At 35.0% G+C, this 21,192-nt stretch overlaps 1 protein-coding gene and 1 non-coding gene across 7 annotated transcripts in view; one reads left to right on the top strand and one right to left on the bottom strand.

Moving 5' to 3' along the window:
* LOC150101210 (nuclear factor 1 X-type-like) overlaps nt 1-21,192 on the top strand; it is a 675,427-nt gene that overhangs the window by 442,783 nt on the left and 211,452 nt on the right. The gene's annotated exons all lie outside the window — the stretch shown is intronic.
* Nucleotides 14,995-15,072, bottom strand: TRNAV-AAC (transfer RNA valine (anticodon AAC)). Its single transcript has one exon. It is a non-coding gene; the product is annotated as a tRNA-Val (tRNA).

Here is a 21,192-nt window from a genome sequence, read left to right on the forward strand (position 1 = left end):
ACGGAGACATGAATGAAGTATTTTCTGAGTTATCAGAAGAAAAGCTAAAATTTACAGTATATTTGGTAAGCAGGCTAGTTAAGGAAGGTGTGTTGCAACAATGATAAGGATTATCCAGCATTTCACTGGGGAGATGGTTTGTGTTATACCATTGCCAGTACACCAAATAGCTGTTTTTCCACTTTGATTAGTAGAATTGAAGAAGGGAAGCCAGTTTGTGTCTTATGAAGTATGTCTCTTTCTCTTGAACTTTTCTTTTAATGTCATTTCCATTCATGAATGGCTGTGATTGATATTATATTAATACTACATAGTACCATGGGCGATCTTAGGATTAGATAATCCAGGAGCCTTGCTCTAGAGACCAAACATGGTAACTGTTTAACTACTTGAGAACTGTAATAATGGTTCTCAATGCCAGACAGTAAAAATTGTCTTTCACCTAATGACATGCAAACATCTGTGCCACAGTGAAATGAACCTACATCCTGCTAAGTGGAGAGCAGATATCTTATCCACCCACCAAGACAACTATGCATAACTGGAAAAAAATCAAGTAAGAGATAAATAATCAAAGATGTTAGAATTGGTATCAGAATTTTTAGAGTAATAAAGAGAGCCATAAATTAAACAAAGTGTGACAAATTTTTCACACAGAGCAGAACAAAACAGAGGGGATTCTAGGTTGGATATTCTCACATCATACGTCGTATCTGAAGAAATGTTATGAGGGAAGAAATTATGCAATGTATGGCTAAAGTTGAATGTGGCTATTGAGATTTTCTGTGAGAAATAAAAAGTATGGTTTAGCTTATTGTAAGCAGTGTTGGTATATGTTGTCTTATGTTTCTGTTATGGTCACAAATGTTTCTGCATTCACTTCTTATGAATTGGATGTGGAAGCATTTTTGGGGTAGATTTTGTAGCCTACCCGAGTCTGTAGAGTTACTGTTTTTATAAAAGAAGTTTATTTTAAAGAATATGATATATTATTAATAAAAAAAATTATAAAAAAAATTTTTATTTCAAAACATAACTTTAACAATAAGAAACATAAACACGTATAATTCAGTATAAACTATTTGCATATAGTGTTCTTTGTATTAAAATTAATCCAGCAATGGAAAAGCCCTCTCATATTCAGCACTTGTTGGTCAACTGATCATTAAGTAATCAAAAACATTTTTAAATATTTCCTCTTATTTTTTTTTTTCTTGAAAATACAAAAGTTCCATTCCTGTATTAGATCTTTAGCCTTTTTAGTTTGGATCTTCACAGGCTACTTCAGTTTTATTTTTTATTTATTTAATTTTTTTTTTTCCTGTCACCAATTGAAATGTTTCCTTCATTCATAATCTCATGTTGAAAGAACTGAACCTGAAGTTTCAGCATCCTCAAATCACTAACTTCAGTTGAATTTTCTTTTAATTAAAAATGCATTACAAATCTATAATTATCTTCATTATTGCATATTTATGTATATTGTATATAAATTTACTGAAAGGGACCCCATCCCATATTCTCATGTAGAAAAAGTTATCAATTGTTTTGTTAAAATATGATGTAATTTTTGATCGAGAATGTAAATCAGTCTTAACGTTGATAATTTCAGTTAAAGTTTCTGTATCATCAGTTTTTTTTTAATTTTCTCTTTTTAATCAGTTTGTTTTATGTTGGCCTTTAAGATAGTTATGTAAGCTGCGAATTGTTATTATGTGGCATTCAGTTGTTTTCGACTCTTGGGATCTTGTGAACAAAGGCTCTCCATCCCACTCGTCCTCATGTCCTTTCTTTCACCAATTGTAGGTTCAAGTTAGTAAGTTCTTTTATGTTGTCCATCCAACTCATTTGTGAACTTCCTCTTCTTCTCATTCCCTCAATCTTCCCCAACATAACTGTCTTTTCCAATGCTTCATCAACTTGCATAATATGTCCAAAGTACATCAACTTGTGTGTAGTGATCATCGCCACCAAGGAGCATTCTATTTTTATACAGTCCGTGGGATTCTTAATAGTCTCCTCCACACCCATAATTCAAATGAATCAATTCACTTTTGTTTTTCTTCTTAATAATCCAGCTTTCACAACAATAGATTACTATATCAAAGCAATGGAAATACCATTACTTTGACAATTCTAAGTTTCGTGGCCTTACTCACACCTCTATCTTTCATATTTTTTGTCAGGTTTAGTATAGCTTTTTTTTTTCCCATGACTCCTTCCTATAATTTCATCTTCACATTTACCATCATTTCTTATTCTGAGCCCCAGTAAAGAATAACATTCAACAATCTCTATTTTATCTCCCTCTATCATAAATTCATGTGAATTGCCAGAAGACATCACTTTTGTTTTGCTGATGTTTAAATTAAGCCTGGCTTTGTTACTTTCCCTCTTAACCAATAGAATCAACTGCTCCAGATATTCTTTAGTTTCTGCTATGAGGGTTGATGGCATTTCCTACCATCAGCATGTATTAAAGTCATCCTACCATGATTAATCATTCTTCCTTTTACTTGCTACATAATGAAAGACCTCTTGGCCTGGTTAGCTAATTTTCTCTCATAATCTGACTTTGTCTTGCTTACCATGCTAGCCACCTTTTTTTTGTACTGTTAATGAGCCTGCAGATCACATCTCTCTCTCTCTCTCCTTACATATCCTCCAATATATTCTCTATTTTGCAGCTTCTGCTCAATGATGCTACTCATCCATTTATCTTGATTTATCCTGCTGAACCTGGTGCAGAGTCTATTACTGTTTCCATCAAACAGCCAGAACCATTTTCCATGCACTGTTTAAGTTTTTTCTTTATAGATTATGTCTTTGCCTAGATAACTTCATGCTGTCTCCTAAGTTTGTCTTAATCACCTTGTATGTAGAAACAACATATATAGTTCCACATATATCCTGCCTTAAAAATGAAATTTTACATTTGGCAATCTCTTGGGTCAAGATTGCATGATAACTCTTCCCATAGTCAGGGACTGTGGTTTCTTTGGTTATGTACGAATCCTCTAATGCTTGTCCCCAGATCTGGAACTCACAATCCCCAAGTCTCTTCCATGTATGCTGTTTTATATTAATTATCTCATCATAATTGCATAAATGCCACTTCACGTAACAATGTTTTATCCTATCAATCAGTGTCCCCATAGTTAAAGTTCCTTATAATAATTATTCATCTTGCATTTACTGTGCTAATCTGTTAATGCCTGCAATCTACATCTTCTATTTCACCCCTTGGTCATTAGTAGCAACTAACTGTATATTTTGTGCTATTGGGCTATTATTAGATAGACTCAAAATATCCTACCTTCATCTTCTCTGCTTTCCAGCTAAACTTAGTGTAGCTGGAAAGCTGTTATTGTTGGTCGCAGTTCTCCTGCAATCATCAGCTCAAACTGTATTTAGAAAATGCTGTATCCTTTTCCTTTACTGGTACACAGTGATTAGCATTCGTTTTACCCAAATTATGGGCTCGACAACCATGTTATAAATAATTATTTTAATTTCCTGATGTTTTGACCTTCGTATTAAGGTCATCATCTGGAGCACACACACACACACACACACACACACACACACACACACACACACACACACACACACACACACATATATATATATATATATATATATATATATACACATACACACACACACACACATACACACACAAAGACAAGCTAAATTACATTTCACATAGTATGCGGAAGAGATCGAATTGATCAACGGTTATTCTACTGGCCTGACCTCTAGTGAAAATAAAATAAAATTACAATAAATAAATGAAACAAAATAAATTAACTACATCAAAGCTATATTCTATTTAAGACAACATCAGAGAAACATTCTTTCATATTAGTTTTGTTGCAGTAAAAAATGATGTCCTAATTTAACATGACAATTGTTATATTAGATTTAAGATCCTGGATTACCTATGGTCTTATTTATGATTAACTCTTAGGGAGAAAGGTTAAATGGGTAGAATATGTGCCTTTTCATATACTTGGGATTTTTAGACCATTATTATTGTTAAGATTAGGGTGATTGATAACAATCTCACAGACCTCCTTAAATTTATGTTCATAACATGTTTTGATGTGATCTAAACAACAGGTACTTTTCCAGTCAGTTCTATGTAAAGTGTTCAGGGCATGATCAGAGAGACCAGCTTGACCATCTTTATTATTTTTAATGTGTCGTTTATGTTTCTTTTTTCTGATCAGAATTGTGCATCCTGTTTCCTCTGTATAAAGCACATTACAGGTGCAATGAATGTGGTATACTCCAGGGTGGGCCAGCAGAGGGAGGGGGATCCTTGGATGAGTTCAGTAAGGTCTTTAATTTTGCAGGAGGTTTAATGGTGGTTTTAAGGTTGTATTTTTGTAGTAGTAGTCTTTTTTTTTTTTGATATCCCTTTAATGTATGGAATGGTTATAGTTTTATTGTAGTCTTGTGAGGTCTTGTACAGAATTTTGTTCATAGTATTTTGGCTGTAACCATTTTTAGGAAGGTATTGCTGATAACTTTTAATTCATCTTTAAGTGCTTGTTCATTGGAGAAAATCTTCAAAGCCCTGTTTTTTAGTGTATTAATGACCCCTAGTTTTTGTGTTGGATGGCGGTAGAAGTTTTTGTGTATATATTGACCAGTATGTGTCAGTTTCCGGTAAACAGTGAGGAAAGACTGCCAGAAGGAAGACGTGTAACTAGTGTATCTAGAAATGGAAGTGTGCTCTGTTTTTCAATCTTAATTGTGAATTGCATACGTTTGTGTTGTTTGTTTAGGTGACTGAGGCTCAGCCACCTAAACAAACAACACAAACGCATGCAATTCACAGAAAAGCAGAACACACTTCCATTTGTAGTTTCTAGATTCCATTTCAAATACCAACAGTTAGTCGTACATAATTCCTTATTATGGAATTAACTCCATACATCTACAGACTACATACCATTCAATTATTTCCATTCCAGTCAGGTGTCAGTTTTGATTGTCTGATATATATCATAATTCTGTGTTCAGTCTTGGACTGTTGAGGAAATATGTCTGGTTCTTATATTATTATTATTATTATTTGACACCTCCAGGGAGTCCAAAGACTCATCGAGGGAGGGCACCTGTCCATAGGCTCTGTCTCCACCGCCGACCACCACCATTAGTTTTTCCACAGACAATCACTAACATCCATGCCCACGGCGGGAATCGAACCCGCAGCCTTTTGACTAGAGAGCGAATACACTAACCACTCGGCCAACCAAGCCAGCATATTATATATTAGTATGTTTATTGGTTTGTGAGACATGATTGGGGAAGGGGGAGGAACTTCATACAATTTTTCAGTGATGACCATATTTAATTTATTTAAGAATTGTATGTGATCATTTACACACACACACACACACACACACACACACACACACACACACACACACACACACACACACATTTTCAGCTCTGTCTTTTCTTATTTAAAGTATGTCATGAATCACTTAGAAAAAAGTAAGCTTCTTCTATTCCATTGTAAATAAATGTAAGTGCAAAAACATTCAAAAGTAAAACTAAATAAAAACCTTCGGCAGAGTCGTTTGAATGCCTCAGCAGTAGGACAATTGCCAAGGGCATTGGTGTCAGAAGGGCACCAGTGACAGGATAATTTATCATTTATTGAATTTGTCACATTATGAAAGGCACTTAGCTACGAATTTGCCAAGGGCACTAAAAACCTAGTTTGCCTTTAGGTCTTCACACAGTGGGTTTTCTGAATTCTGATCGTCTCTCAAACATTGGACAGACAAGACTGGTGATATCATATTATGCAGCAGTAACTGAGAAAGCAATGAAAAAATATTTAGGTTATGTTTTTGGAATCAATATAAAGAAATTATATATTTTGGTAAAAAATTAACAAAAGTCTGTACTGCTTCTTTCATTCCTATTAATGGTTGTGATTTCACACATTTGACCAGTGAGTATGAAATAATCCAATTTATCTATTAGCGATTGGCTTATTTCTATTTTGCATTACAAAAAAATAATCACATGAATATTCTTTAAAGATTTATGCTGCCTGAATATCCCTTCTTATTGATCATATTCCATTATAATTAGTGATAATCAACAAATGTTGTACAAAACAATTTGTATTGATTCTCATGTCTCTAACAGGCATGGAGGTAAAAATACAAAATATTTCACATAAACATGCCATAAAATCATTACATAAATAAAACTCACCATTAAACACCTAAGTTTTTTGGAATTTTTTTAACCAAATATTTTCATTCATCATGGACAAGTAGATGCACATTTTTCAAGCCCTAAATATATTATTATTATTATTATCATCATTACGTGACACCTCCAGGGAGTCCAAAGACGCATCAAGGGAAGGGACCTACTCTACAATTCTCTGTCTACACCACTCAATCCACTAACTATAACTAACTGCAACTACACCAACGCCATCTACCGCCTGCCACCACCACCACTTGTATGTCCACAGACAATCACAAACATCCATGCTCATGGCGGGATTCGAACCTGTAGCCTTTTGGCTGGAGAGTGGATGCGCTGACCTATTGACCAGCCAGGCCACAATTAAATGGATGAACAGTGAAATAAGGTATGCAGTCTGGAAAAAAAAAGTGATTATGGTCAAAGTATAAGATTGCAGGCAGTGAACAGATGCATGAGAAATATAATATGCAGCAATCTAACCTTCATAGTTACCGGTACCTGTGGTATAATGATAAGACAATGAGAAAATAAAAATAACCACAATAATAAACCTCAATGAAAAGCACAGATATTTTGTACTGAAACTAAGAGTACATAGTCAGTGTGTGTTGAAACAAGCATTTCAAAGACTGAAAAGCAACATCATAAATACAACATTTGGTTTCTTATTAATATATTGTCACCTACTATTAAATATTTTAATATTAAAATTACTTTTGATATTTACATGAGATGAGAATCTCCTAAACTTTTCAGGGCATGAGAGAGAGAGAATCATTCCAATTCAGGTTAGGCTAGTGTAAAAGGGACTTTGCAACTTTCTTTGAAATTTCAAAGAAAATTGGGACGCACCTTTTAACCTGGCCAAACCTGAATTGGAACGCCTGTCTCCCTCTCCCCAAAAAATTAAAAATATTGTTTGAGAGATTCTCATCTTTTGTAAATATCAGTGTGGCTTTGTTGATTTATGCTCGCATGTAGATCCACATTTCATCGTGCAGACGTTCTAAACCAAAATCCTATGGAATAGGTTGATTAATCCTTATTACAGGAGTGTCTTATGTCTGTTTTCATAGAGCTGGTTTGCTAGTTCTGAGGGACAAAAAAAAACAGAGTTTCCAGATGGAAAAAAGCCTTTTACCTTTGTATGAAACTGGCTAATTCACCTTTAGTCAAAGAGACCAGATAAAGGTTCCTCATATCATGGATGGAGATCAAACCAGGTCTTTCTGATCAAAGGGCTTCATCTATACTGACTGAACTACACTGACTCTAATACACACACTGCTGACCTTTGAACAATGCAGGGATTAGGGGTATCCCCCATATCGTGGTGCAAGATATATGTGGGGATTTTTGGAAACTAAAGTTTTTCAGGAAAAAAACTTGATGTTATAATTAAATCCTCAGTAGTCATTATAATTTATAATTGCTCACATCATTTATAAAATGAATGCATTTAAATTTTAATTATCAATGTTATTTACATGATCAGCTGCTCACCTTCATCGTGCGATATCTTTGAATTTTTAGCGACAATGATTCTGCAATTAAATTAATTATTTCTGGCAAAATCATGTCCCAAGCTCTGAAATTCCAGTTGCATAACAGTTCTAATGATGGTCTCTCAATCTTAATCCACCCTCAGGCAATCCAAGATTGAATAGAAGCCAGTGCTCTCACTCCCACATTTCCTCTACTGGTTCCTTCCATCTCTATGCATGTGATTGGTATGGTATCAACAAAACATTGTGCGACTCAACAAAAAAAAGGCAGACCGATGATTGTTGAGTTGAAATGCTGATTCACTTCAACCGAATTCCAAAATATCTGAAATTGCCATAACATTCATTAACTATTTCTTAAAGTTTTAAACTTTTTTTGTGTGCAAAGTATATGTGAAATTTTTTAATTTCTTTTTTTCTAAAGTAAAATTGGGTGTAAGATATATGCAAGGGCGAGTTATATTCAAGTTAAATATGGTATAACTTTTGACTCCCCCAAAACATAACAACTAATAGACTAATGTTGACCAGAAGCCTTGCCGATAACATAAACAGCCAATTAGCACATATTTTGTATGGTATATATGTATTATATACTATATTTCAATAAAGTAAGCTAGTGAAAAGAAAATGTTATTAAAGAAATTCATAAGGGAGTGAAAATATATTTACAGTACTCTACTATATTTATCAATATCATTAGTTTCATCATCTGTTTACAAAATGAATCATATGTCTTACATGAATGTTGTCCTGTATGATACAAAACACTGTAGATGTTATACGTATACTAACACTAGACATCAAAAATGAAAAGATAATGGGAAAAAGAAATTATTCATATTTATTTACAGGTATAATGATTCATGCATTGATAATGAAGAAGCAGCAATATGATTGTTTTATGGTAGCCTAGTGCAGTCGATATGATTGCTTCATAGTAGCATAGCCTATAAACTAATGATTGAATGAATTGTTATAATTTTTTATTTTATTCTAATTAATTTAACTAATCAGTAATTCATTTTATGCAGTTATGATTTAACAGTGCATATTTAAGTTTGTTTACATTTATCTTGACTGCAAATGGCCATGTACGGTCTATAAGTGTTTGTGTGCGTGAGTTTGGATAAATTTTAACTTTTTATGTAAAAATTTGTGTATATTTTATGGTGGTAAATGATAAAATAGACTAGCATCTACATATATTTTATGCATTCATGACATAACTAACTTTTTCTTAATTTTGTCGATATTTCTAAGCTATGCGGTTCATCTGCAAGTTTTTTCAAATTGTTGAAATCACTAAATAAAATTTCCAATATATTTATTAAAAAAAAACCATTCAGTTCAAACCCGTGTTCTTCAAGGATCAACTGTCGTCATCATCAAATTCCTGAAATGTACCCTCAAGGGGTGTACAAGGTATGATAGTAAAGTTACATCGTTGGAACGGGATGAACTTTGTACCCTCCTTTATCAGGCCCATTCAGGAGGTTCAATGGATTTAACCATGTTCTTACTTCACCTTGCAGGAGCCTTATTATTATTATTACAGGAATCTCCATGGAGTCAGTAGACTCATATGAGAGATGGATATTGTTGAATTCATTTACAGACGAAGAACTCACAACTGAGTCAGGCAATGCATTCCACTCATTCACCACCCTCCAGGCAAAAAAACTCATTTTCACCCTTGTTAACTACACTTTTCCTTATTTTCCAGGGATGACCTCTTGTTCTTCCATCACTATCACACAGCTGAAACATTTCCCCTGCATCAATCTTATAAAAACCTTTTAGTAATTTAAATGTTTCTATCATATCCCCTCTTCTCTGCCTATCAACCAACCTCTGCAATCCACAAGCTCTCAATCTATCAATGTAGGGAGCATTTTTTACATCACTCACCAACTTAGTCACTCTCCTCTGAACCCTCTCCACAACCTCCTCATCCCCCAAGGAATCCAGGTGACCAGACCTGAGCACAGTAATCCAAATGTGGAAGTATCAATGCTTTATAAAGGGGAATGATAACCTCTTTATCTCTGGATATTAATGTGTTCCTCAATAACCAAGTAATCCTATGTGCAATCTTGGACATCTTAGCAATGTGTCCCCTGAACTTCATCTCCCTATCCACCAACACCCCTAAGTCCTTAGCCTCAATTAAATCTCTTGGAGTACCGTTCCATCAATGTAGTGCACAGCTGGTAATCTTTTAATCCCAGAATGCACAACTTTGCACTTTTCCACATGGAACTGACATCCATTACCTTTTGCTCGTTTTGCCAGCTTATTTAAATCATCCTGCAAACTCTCAACATCAGCTTGATTTTTTATTGCGCTACCCAACTTCATCAGCAAACAACTGAATATCTCCCTTGAAGCCATTTCCTATATCATTTATGTACAGATTAAACAACAATGGCCCAAGCACAGAGCCCTGAAGCACATGGTCATCTGCTTCATCTTGGACTCTGCTCCTCTATACACCACCTTCTGGTATCTCTCCCTGAGCCATTCTCCAATCCATATCACCAGTTTAGTATCCATCCTCATCTGCTCCAATTTGCGCAACAATATTCCACTGGGTATCCTGTCAATAGCCTTAGCAAAATCCAGAAGTATACCATTGTGTAGCCATTTCCTTTGTCCAACTTAGATGTCATTCTATTATAAAAAGTTAATAAATTGCTAAGGCAGGATCGACCTTTAACAAAACCATGTTGGCCCCTATAGCGTATCATATCCTGATCTACCCATTCTTGAATTTTGTCTTTAACCAACTTTTCCAATACTTTTACCACCACTCCCGAGATGGTGATTGGTCTGTAATTAACTACCGCAGTTTTAGAGCCATCTTTAGGCAAAGGAACTACCTTTTGCCTTCCTTCAATTCCCCAGGTATCATACCAGAGTTCAAACTTTAAGTTAAATAACCAAGTAAGAGGCGTTGACAATTCCTTTGCACATTCATGCAACATCTGAGCTGCTAAACCTACAGCAGTGTTTGCATCAGTCGCGGCCCATACATAAGCACTGCGACACTGCAGCACCCCCAAGGAAAAAAAATGAAAAAAATTAAATTTTGTTTGTGTTTATAAATAATAATGCTTACAACATTATATAAATGCAGTACAACATGTTAAAGGTTACAGCTTATGTTTTGACATTGATTGAATAGTTAATAATTGTAATTGTTCGATTAACACTTTAGATTACGAAACAAATGCACTGCGATCTAATGCCGATATTCGTTTGCTCTTGTCATTGCATGTTACGTCATTCCCCAACTGTAACTGCTCAAAGGGCAGTGTATTTTTAGTAAGCTTACGAGCCTTATTTCTGTGAGATATGAAACGTTTATTATTGGTGCATGTGCCTGGTGAACTATTTTTTGTAAATCTTATTTTATTTTTATGATAACAAGCCAAAAGGCTGTTTTACTGGCGGCATGTGTTAAGTTTAAGGGAGATGGTAAATCCCGCATTATTCTACAGCCGGGTACAAAACTCTGATTGAAATCTATCAGTAGTGACAGATCTTGCTCCACCTTTGCTCCGAGTTGGCCTGGTGTGTACTACCCAAGTGATTACTTACACTTGGGCTCGCCAATAGTTTTTTCGGCATGAAACTCTAGGATTTCAATCTGAGTTTCGTACCTGGCTGTAGAATAATACGGGATTTACCATCTCCCTTAAACTTAACTTATTTTTATTTTACGTTAAGGGGATAAAAATCCCTATTGTTTTTCAGCCAGTAAGCGAAACTAAGATCGAAAACTACGATCTGTAACGTTTCATGCCGACGAACTGTCAGCGTATCCAAGCGTAAGTGACCACTTGGTAGTGCCACACCACGGCAACTCGTTGCAAAGGTGGAGCAAGCTCCCTCACTGTTCTTGATATTTTCTCATAATGTAAAACACACAGCTCTTAAGAGATGTAGTACTGTTTTACATTATGAGGAGAGGTCACTACCCAGACCGGTTTCAACCTTTTTTGAGGTCTCATCAGTGAGTAGCTAGACCTAGAATATCAGAGTTTTAAGTGAAGAAAACTTGCATACTTTTGCTATACGATTGCCCGAAAGGTGTGTCACTATTTTCTATTATAACATAGTATAACTAAGATGAAAAGCCAAACGGCTATTTTTTTCTGGCGAGGTTGATATACGTTAAGGGGATAAAAATCCCTATTGTTTTTCAGCCAGTAAGCGAAACTAAGATCGAAAACTACGATCTGTAACGTTTCATGCCGACGAACTGTCAGCGTATCCAAGCGTAAGTGACCACTTGGTAGTGCCACACCACAGCAACTCGTTGCAAAGGTGGAGCAAGCTCCCTCACTGTTCTTGATATTTTCTCATAATGTAAAACACACAGCTCTTAAGAGATGTAGTACTGTTTTACATTATGAGGAGAGGTCACTACCCAGACCGGTTTTCTTCACTTAAAACTCTGATATTCTAGGTCTAGCTACTCACTGATGAGACCTCAAAAAAGGTTGAAACCGGTCTGGGTAGTGACCTCTCCTCATAATGTAAAACAGTACTACATCTCTTAAGAGCTGTGTGTTTTACATTATGAGAAAATATCAAGAACAGTGAGGGAGCTTGCTCCACCTTTGCAACGAGTTGCCGTGGTGTGGCACTACCAAGTGGTCACTTACGCTTGGATACGCTGACAGTTCGTCGGCATGAAAGGTTACAGATCGTAGTTTTCGATCTTAGTTTCGTTTACTGGCTTTAAAACAATAGGGATTTTTATCCCCTTAACGTATATCAACCTCGCCAGAAAAAAATAGCCGTTTGGCTTTTCATCTTATTTTTATTTTGTTAAAATAACATATAATTATTTATTTATTATAGATACAAGGCTGAATTATGAGTATTACTGTTGAAAATATGAAAAGAATAATATTTTTTCAATTATCGTTGAAAAATCTGCGATCTAACGCCGATATTCATTTGCTGTCATTGCACATTACGTCATTAGACACAGTGCTGCTTGGGCAGTGTATCTTATGCATGCGCTTGTTATTTCTGTGAGATATGAAACGTTTATTATTGGTGCGTGTTCATGGTGAACTATTTTTTGTAAATCTTATTTTATTTTGTTAAAATAACATATAATTATTTATTTATTATGGATACAAGGCTGAATTATGACTAGTGTCACTGTTGAAAATATGAAAAGAATTATATTTTTTCAATTATCATTACACGAAACAAATGCTGCGGTCTAATGCTGATATTCATTTGCACTTGTCATTGCTATTGATACAAAACTTCTATTATTGGTGTTTGTTCGTGGTGAGGATGAAATATTTTTAATAAAGCAATTTTTAATATGTTAATCTATTTATTAATAAATTCGTTACTGATTAGGAAAAAAAAAAGTTTTTTGTATGTGCAGTACCCCCACTTAAAATTTTCACCGGCCGCCACTGGTTTGCATTTAAGTTTTGCAATATACTAAGTACCTCTGATTTCTTAACTTCAATTCTCACATTAGTTATTGCTACAGGTACAGAGATATCCTCACTTGGGTGATAGACTTTTGAAAAGTGATCACTCAGTAACTCTACTATTACATCTAAATTTGTCACCTGAATACCATCAGCACCCACTAAAGTTATCCTTCCGAAGTCATTCTTCCTTTTACTTGCCACATAGTGGAAGAACTCTTTGGGATTACTCTTGATCTCCTTGGCTAAGGTCTTCTCATAATCTCGTTTAGCTTTTCTTACTCTGCTGGTAACCTTCCTAGCTTGAGCCTTGTACTACTCATGGGTGTACCGATTGCCTTTCTCCTTGTAAATTCTCCATAACATTTTATTTTTTTGCAGATCAAACTTGATACTACTACTCATCCATCTAATGCATACTTTGTTTGTCTTCCTGACTATGGGGACACAATCTGATATTGCCTTCCTCAGCTACCTGCTGATTTTATCTAATGCACTGCTAACATCTTTCTCCTGCAATATGTTCTGCCATGGGATGGCTGCAAGCTCACTCCGAAGCTTGTTATAATTGCCTAACCTGTAGTTCCACATATACCCCCTTCTTAAGAGAGAAATCCATAAATTTTGCAACCTCCCAAATCAATACCACATGATCGCTCTCACCAATTGGAGGTAACGAGGACACCTTACTTATGCATGTATCCTCTGAACCATTGACCAGGTCTGACACTCTCACACCATGTGTCCCTTCAGTTATGTGCTGTTTCAAGTAATCTCGTAGAACATGTATGAATTCCATTTCCTTTTTGCCACGTGAGATTTATATTTCCTCCTTCCAATTGTTATCACCATAATTAAAATCCCCCATAATAATCACTAGCCATGCACTCATTGCACTAATTTGCTGATGTATGAATTCAGTGTCACCTTTTTGTGCATGAATTCTTTTGCTACCCAATTTATACTACCACTCAGGTCATTTGTACCCACCATAACTATCATCTTTTCTGCATCATGCCCTCTCTTTATTGCTAAAGTTATTCTCTCTATTGTTCCACCAGCCAAGCATTCCTCAAGCATTCTACTCTCCATACCCTTAATCATAGAATCACCATATATTTTACCACTCATAACTTCATTCAAGTCCAAAAAAAGCATCACTCATGGCCTCATTTTCTACACTATTCAGCATGACTCTCCCAGTTTCATTACTCAACGCTCTTTTACTTACTCCCTCACTCTCAAGACATCTCGTTTCTTTTAGACCTCTTGTGTTTTCATTCTGTTGACTCCCAATCACTCCCATACTTTTTATTATTTCATCAATCACCAAAGACTCTCCCATACTTAATCCTGTTCTAGTTACTTCAGCTAAAGTAATCTCCATAATTCTAATTTCTCTATTCAATGCTAAAGTTACTCTCTCTATTGTTCTACCAGCCAAGCATTCCTCAGGCATACTACTCTCCATACCCTTAATCATAGAATCATCATATATTTTAATTCAGTTTTAATTTCCAGAACCTCCTTACCAAGCACTTCCAATTCCTCTTGCAGAAGAATAAGGTCACTTTTCATTTTCACAAAGTCCTGCCGAAGTTCTTCCGCTACGGTCCCGATGTCTGCTTCCATTCCTAATCGCTCAAGCCTATCCCACCACTTCTCACATATGTTGACGTTTTCATTCTTCTTGTTTAGCCAAACAGTCCACAGATCCTTCACATTCTTCGATGCATGCATATAGCAGTTTCTGCAACGGAAATAAATAAGTATGTGCTTGCCAGGGATCGAACCTGGGACCTTCCGCGTGTTAGGCAGATGTGATAACCACTACACCACACCACAAGCATAATAAAAATCGTAATTTTTTTAATATACTTTGTAACATTAGACGGGATTGTCTACAAGCGCAGCAAATCGTATCATATTTTATATTTCTTCTCTCCTTTTTTTATCTTATTTTTTATTATCTTATTTTATATTCTAAATTATCAGATCTTATATTTCTATCTTCTAGGGTGCTTTTTGCACTATCAATTCACCTATATCTTTTCCCTGCCAACTTGGCAGAGAAAATTTGTTTTGCTAATCTTTCCTCTCCCATTTTTTAAATAACCATATCACCTGAGATTAGCTCTGCTAACAATGTCAAGTTCTTTCCTAATGTCCTCATTTTTAATATGATATTGCCATTGATGACATCTGTTCGTGCCCATAATCTTTCTCAGGCCTCTCATATCTGCGGTCTCTAGTCTTTGATCAAGTGTTTTATTTCTAATCCAGCTCTCTGATCCATAAGTTAAAATTGGTTTAAACACAGTCTTATGTACATATAATTTAGTGTTTTGACTAATTTCTCTCTTATTCCATATAAATTTATTCAGTTGACTTCCTACCATACCAGCTTTGTTGATTCTGTTGTCTATTTCCATATTTAATTTACTGTCTTCATTAAAAATCTTGCCTAAGTAGCTTGTTTTATGCTCCATTCACAATAATATTTTCAATGCTTCTGCATATTTTCATTGTCTTTGTATTGTTATTGCTGACCTTCATACCATATCTATTACAACAGTTATTCAATTTAGTCAGGAAATCTTGCAGACTTGTAGCAGATTTATTTAGAAGTTATAACATCATCCACATAAAGCAAAGAGCTGACATCTCCTTTTGATATCAGGTTTAATACTACGTTCCTTCATAATGTGATCCATATAGATAATAAGAGTGGGGATAATGTGTACATCCTTGTGTGACATCAGATTTAACATTAAACCATCTTCCTGTACCTCCTTCAATTCTAACTGCTGACTTACAACTCAAATAAAGACTAACACCATACTATCTGTAGCGTTTTGAATAGCTTCTCTCTCTCTCTCTCGGCATCTTGTCATATACCTTTTCCAGATCTACGAAACTTAAATACAGATCTTTGCTATATTCCCATGATTTCTCAACTATTCGTTGTAAAGTGAAAATCTGAACCTGACAGCCTCTATTTGGCCTGAATCCAGCTTGTTCTTCACCAGGCTTCCCTTCCACAATCTTTCTTAACTATTGCTCAAGTATACTTGCATAAATCTTACCAGGATTAACTGTGTGTGTGTGTGTGTGTGTGTGTGTGTGTGTGTGTGTGTGTGTACTTTTTTTTTTTTAAAAAAATAGATTTAATGGCTTAAAAACCGAGATTACTTATAAAGATTTAATAAGATTAATACAACTAGTTTCGGCTTATAATAGCCTTCATCAGGTATTCTTAAAGGAAGAGAATAGTAATAAACATTGAAGTATCTAAAAACTTGAAAATACAGGTAAAAAATCGCCACACATAATCGATACATAAAAAACGTTATGTTTTTTTCAAGTTGTTCTAACAGGTGTGCCATTGTTTATTGCAAGTATGCGTGCAGACTCACGTGAACGCCAATATTGAATAACTGCAGCATGGCTATCTGGGATGTTATAACTTAAATTGTTGTTTAAGTGGACAGAATTCAGAAGGATTTCCCTTGATTCTATAATTTTTCTCTCAAGCTCATCATCAGAGCGAAAAATATTTTCTGATCTATCCCAGCAAAGGAGTGGCTTTGTTGATCATCATTAGGATTATTTGAAAAAAGAACATGACTGGATAATGCAGTTGCATGTGATCTTTTGTAAGAGATGTCTCTTTTATGCTCTTCTATACATTGCTCAACAGATTTGTTAGTTTGTCCAAAATAAGGGATATTGCAATCGCACCATAATTTATATACACCTGGATATTTTAGGTTGTGATGAGGAGGCTTTGGATGACTGATTAGAGAAACGGATTTTTGGAAGGGTGGTGAAGAACGTCTTGATGTTATATTTTTTAAGGACTTTTGCTAATTTGTTAGAGACTGTGCTAATGTATGGGATAGAGATGCTGCCTTTAAAATTAATAGTTTCTGTGGTGCACTGTCTAGGAGGATCCAGAAGAAATTTCTTAATCGTTTTTTCAGAGTAACCATTTTGTTTAAAGATAAGAGAGAGTTGATTTATTTCTTTTTGTAGTTCATCTTGTTCATTCAAGAGAGAGCGTGCTCTGTGTCCTAAGGTAGATATAGTTCCAAGTTTTTGTGGTGGAAAATGATGAGAAAGATTATGCAGATATCTATTGGTATGAGTAGGTTTTCTGTATATAGAGATTTTTAATCTTTCAGAGCAACGTGTAAGCATGACATCCAGGAAAGGCAAGGAGTTATTATTTTCTAGATCAGCAGTAAATTTTATATTAGGATGTTGGATGTTAAGATGATTAAGAAAAGCTATGAGAGATGTGTGCCCGTGATTCCAAACAATGAAAATATCATCAACATATCTTTTCCAAACTTTCGGTTTAAATGAGAAGGAAGATATGGCTTTCGTTTCAAAATCTTCAAGGAAGATGTTAGCTAGAACTGGGGACAAAGGATTGCCCATTGCCAGGCCTTGTTTTTGTTGGTAAATGGAGTCCTGATATTTGAAGTAACCAGAATGAATGCAATGTTTTAATAAAGCAAACATTTTTTTTTGGATAATTTGTCCTTTAGTAATGTAAGTACCTCATCTGTAGGAACGTTAGTAAACAAAGATATAATGTCAAAACTTGCTAGAATGTCATTTTCATTGATGGGAATATCTTTTATATGCGAAACAAAATCTGTGGTGTTTTTGATGAAAGAAGAAGATTTATTGGAGAAACACTTGAGGTACTTTGCTAGATATTTTGAAAGCTTATATGTAAGTGAATCAATTCCTTCCACAATTGGGCGAAGAGGGATATTTTCTTTATGAATTTTGGGAACTCCATAGATGCGTGGGATAAGAGGATGTAGAGAGCGTAAAGAGAGGCTAACATTATGAGGAAGTTCACTCGCAGTCTTTAACAAGTTGTTTGTATGGTTTTGTAATTCTCTTGTAGAATCTTCCTGAAGAATTGAGTATGTCGAACTATCTCCAAGTAATTGAAGCATTTTGTTGTGGTAATTTTCGGAGTTGAGGACGACCTTGGAATTGCCTTTATCTGCAGGTAAAATAATGTTACTGTTCTGTTTTAGATTTTTTAGGGCTTGTCTTTCAGCCAGAGAAAGTTTGGAAAAGATATGTTGATGATATTTTCATTGTTTGGAATCACGGGCACACATCTCTCATAGCTTTTCTTAATCATCTTAACATTCAACATCCTAATATAAAATTTACTGCTGATCTAGAAAATAATAACTCCTTGCCTTTCCTGGATGTCATGCTTACACGTTGCTCTGAAAGATTAAAAATCTCTATATACAGAAAACCTACTCATACCAATAGATATCCGCATAATCTTTCTCATCATTTTCCACCACAAAAACTTGGAACTATATCTACCTTAGGACACAGAGCACGCTCTCTCTTGAATGAACAAGATGAACTACAAAAAGAAATAAATCAACTCTCTCTTATCTTTAAACAAAATGGTTACTCTGAAAAAACGATTAAGAAATTTCTTCTGGATCCTCCTAGACAGTGCACCACAGAAACTATTAATTTTAAAGGCAGCATCTCCATCCCATACATTAGCACAGTCTCTAACAAATTAGCAAAAGTCCTTAAAAAATATAACATCAAGACGTTCTTCACCACCCTTCCAAAAATCCGTTTCTCTAATCAGCCATCCAAAGCCTCCTCATCACAACCTAAAATATCCAGGTGTATATAAATTATGGTGCGATTGCAATATCCCTTATTTTGGACAAACTAACAAATCTGTTGAGCAATGTATAGAAGAGCATAAAAGAGACATCTCTTACAAAAGATCACATGCAACTGCATTATCCAGTCATGTTCTTTTTTCAAATAATCCTAATGATGACCAACAAAGCCACTCCGTTTGCTGGGATAGATCAGAAAATATTTTTCGCTCTGATGATGAGCTTGAGAGAAAAATTATAGAATCAAGGGAAATCCTTCTTAATCCTGTCCACTTAAACAACAATTTAAGTTATAACATCCCAGATTACCATGCTGCAGTTATTCAATATTGGCGTTCACGTGAGTCTGCACGCATACTTGTAATAAACGATGGCACGCCTGTTAGAACAACTTGAAAAAACATAACGTTTTTTATGTATCGATTATGTGTGGCGATTTTTTACCTGTATTTTCAAGTTTTTAGATACTTCAATGTTTATTACTATTCTCTTCCTTTAAGAATACCTGATGAAGGCTTTATAAGCCGAAACTAGTTGTATTAATCTTATTAAATCTTTATAAGTAATCTCGGTTTTTAAGTCATTAAATCTATTTTTAAAAATGTATCGCAACAACCGAGTTTAAGCATATAACACACACACATATATATATATATATATATATATATATATATATATATATATATATATACATACATACATACACACAGTCGAAGAGCACAAAAGAGACATCTCTTATAATTAGTGGTGAGCTATGGAAATTTTAACAAAGGGCTCACATCGTCGAGCAAAAAAAAATAATAAAATAAATAAATAAAAAAAATACACCAACGCCACTATTGCTGACCGCCGCCACTAGTATTTCACTAGTGGCAGCGGTCTATTATGTGATTGTCACTAGAGACTATCACAAACATCCATTCCCATGGCGGGATGTTTATAAACAAAATAAATTTGTTTTGTTTGCGATAGAAGCTTTTATGACAAACAATCTATAAATAATACATAAATATTATCTAAACACAATAATATTGAAATATGTTATATTTCTCTTTCGTTTTTATACTTCAAGTGATAATCAACGGTACCAATCGAGGAACATTATTTTATAGTTCTATTTATTTATATGAGACTACCAAAAGTGAATTCTTATTTGTTAAATGGTAGTAACAGTAACTATAATATTTTATTTAATAAAATCACTTTTGAAACTATGAGATGATTTTACATGAAAAAAAAAAAAAAAACTCACCGTGTGGTGCACATTTACCCAGAAAAAAACTCTCCTTTACATGTTAACATTTAAAAACAATTACTTTAAGGAAATACTTATGACAACTGCTGCCACACCTTATTTCCTCCTTCACATCTCGTGTTCTTCTAGGAGGATCTGTAGCCGAGTGATGATTTTCCAGGAAAGATTTGACATAGGATTCAAGGGTTTCCCATTTATACATATTGTGATTAAATTCCAAATATGTTATGGTGAGAGAAGATCTCTTCGTTGTTACGATGTTATTCATCACACTAAAAGCTTATTCGGCTTCAGCGCTGCAAACTGCAATTGTTGCCATAATCGCTTTGTCTTTTTTCGCCGTGCTGGGAATTTCATTTTGTAACTTTTCAGTCAAAGCGATTTTCACAAAATCTCTAAAATCATTAATTTTGATTTCATATTTCAAAATATAATTTAAAGATCTTATCTTTTTTTCTAAATCTTCACTTTAAGGCAAGTCTTTGAGAAATCTTGGGAATATGCCAAAAATGTCTACACATGTTTTGTGGACTTGGAGAAGGCATATGACCGGGTTCCTCGGGATAAGCTTTGGCAAGTAGTACAGGAGTATGGAGTGGATATCCAACTATTAGCTGCCATCAAGTCCTTGTATGAATGCCCATAGTTTTGTGTCAGGGTAAACAGCACAAAGTCTGAACCTTTCACAGTCTCCATTGGCCTCTGCCAAGGGTGTGTTCTGTCACCCCTCCTTTTCATAATATTTATGGACTGGATTGATAGGCACAGCGAAGGAAGTGAGCGTGTCAGAATTGGAAGATGTAACATTGGACGTCTGCATTTTGCAGATGACCTAATTCTGCTTAGCTCTTCCACAGATGACCTCCAGCGGTCCTTGGATAGGTTTGTAGCTGTTTGTGCAGACTCCAGAATGAAGATCAGTGTGGCCAAAACTGAAACATTTGTGGTCTCAAGACAACCAGACAACCATCCCAGTGCACGCTACATGTAAGTGGAGTCCCAATGAGGCAGGTGGAGAAGTTTAA

Source organism: Typopeltis vanoorti, chromosome 12, assembly GCF_054136105.1.
Source record: "Typopeltis vanoorti isolate ZY-2024b chromosome 12, IOZ_Tvanoo_1.0, whole genome shotgun sequence".
NCBI classification, from domain to species: domain Eukaryota; kingdom Metazoa; phylum Arthropoda; class Arachnida; order Uropygi; family Thelyphonidae; genus Typopeltis; species Typopeltis vanoorti.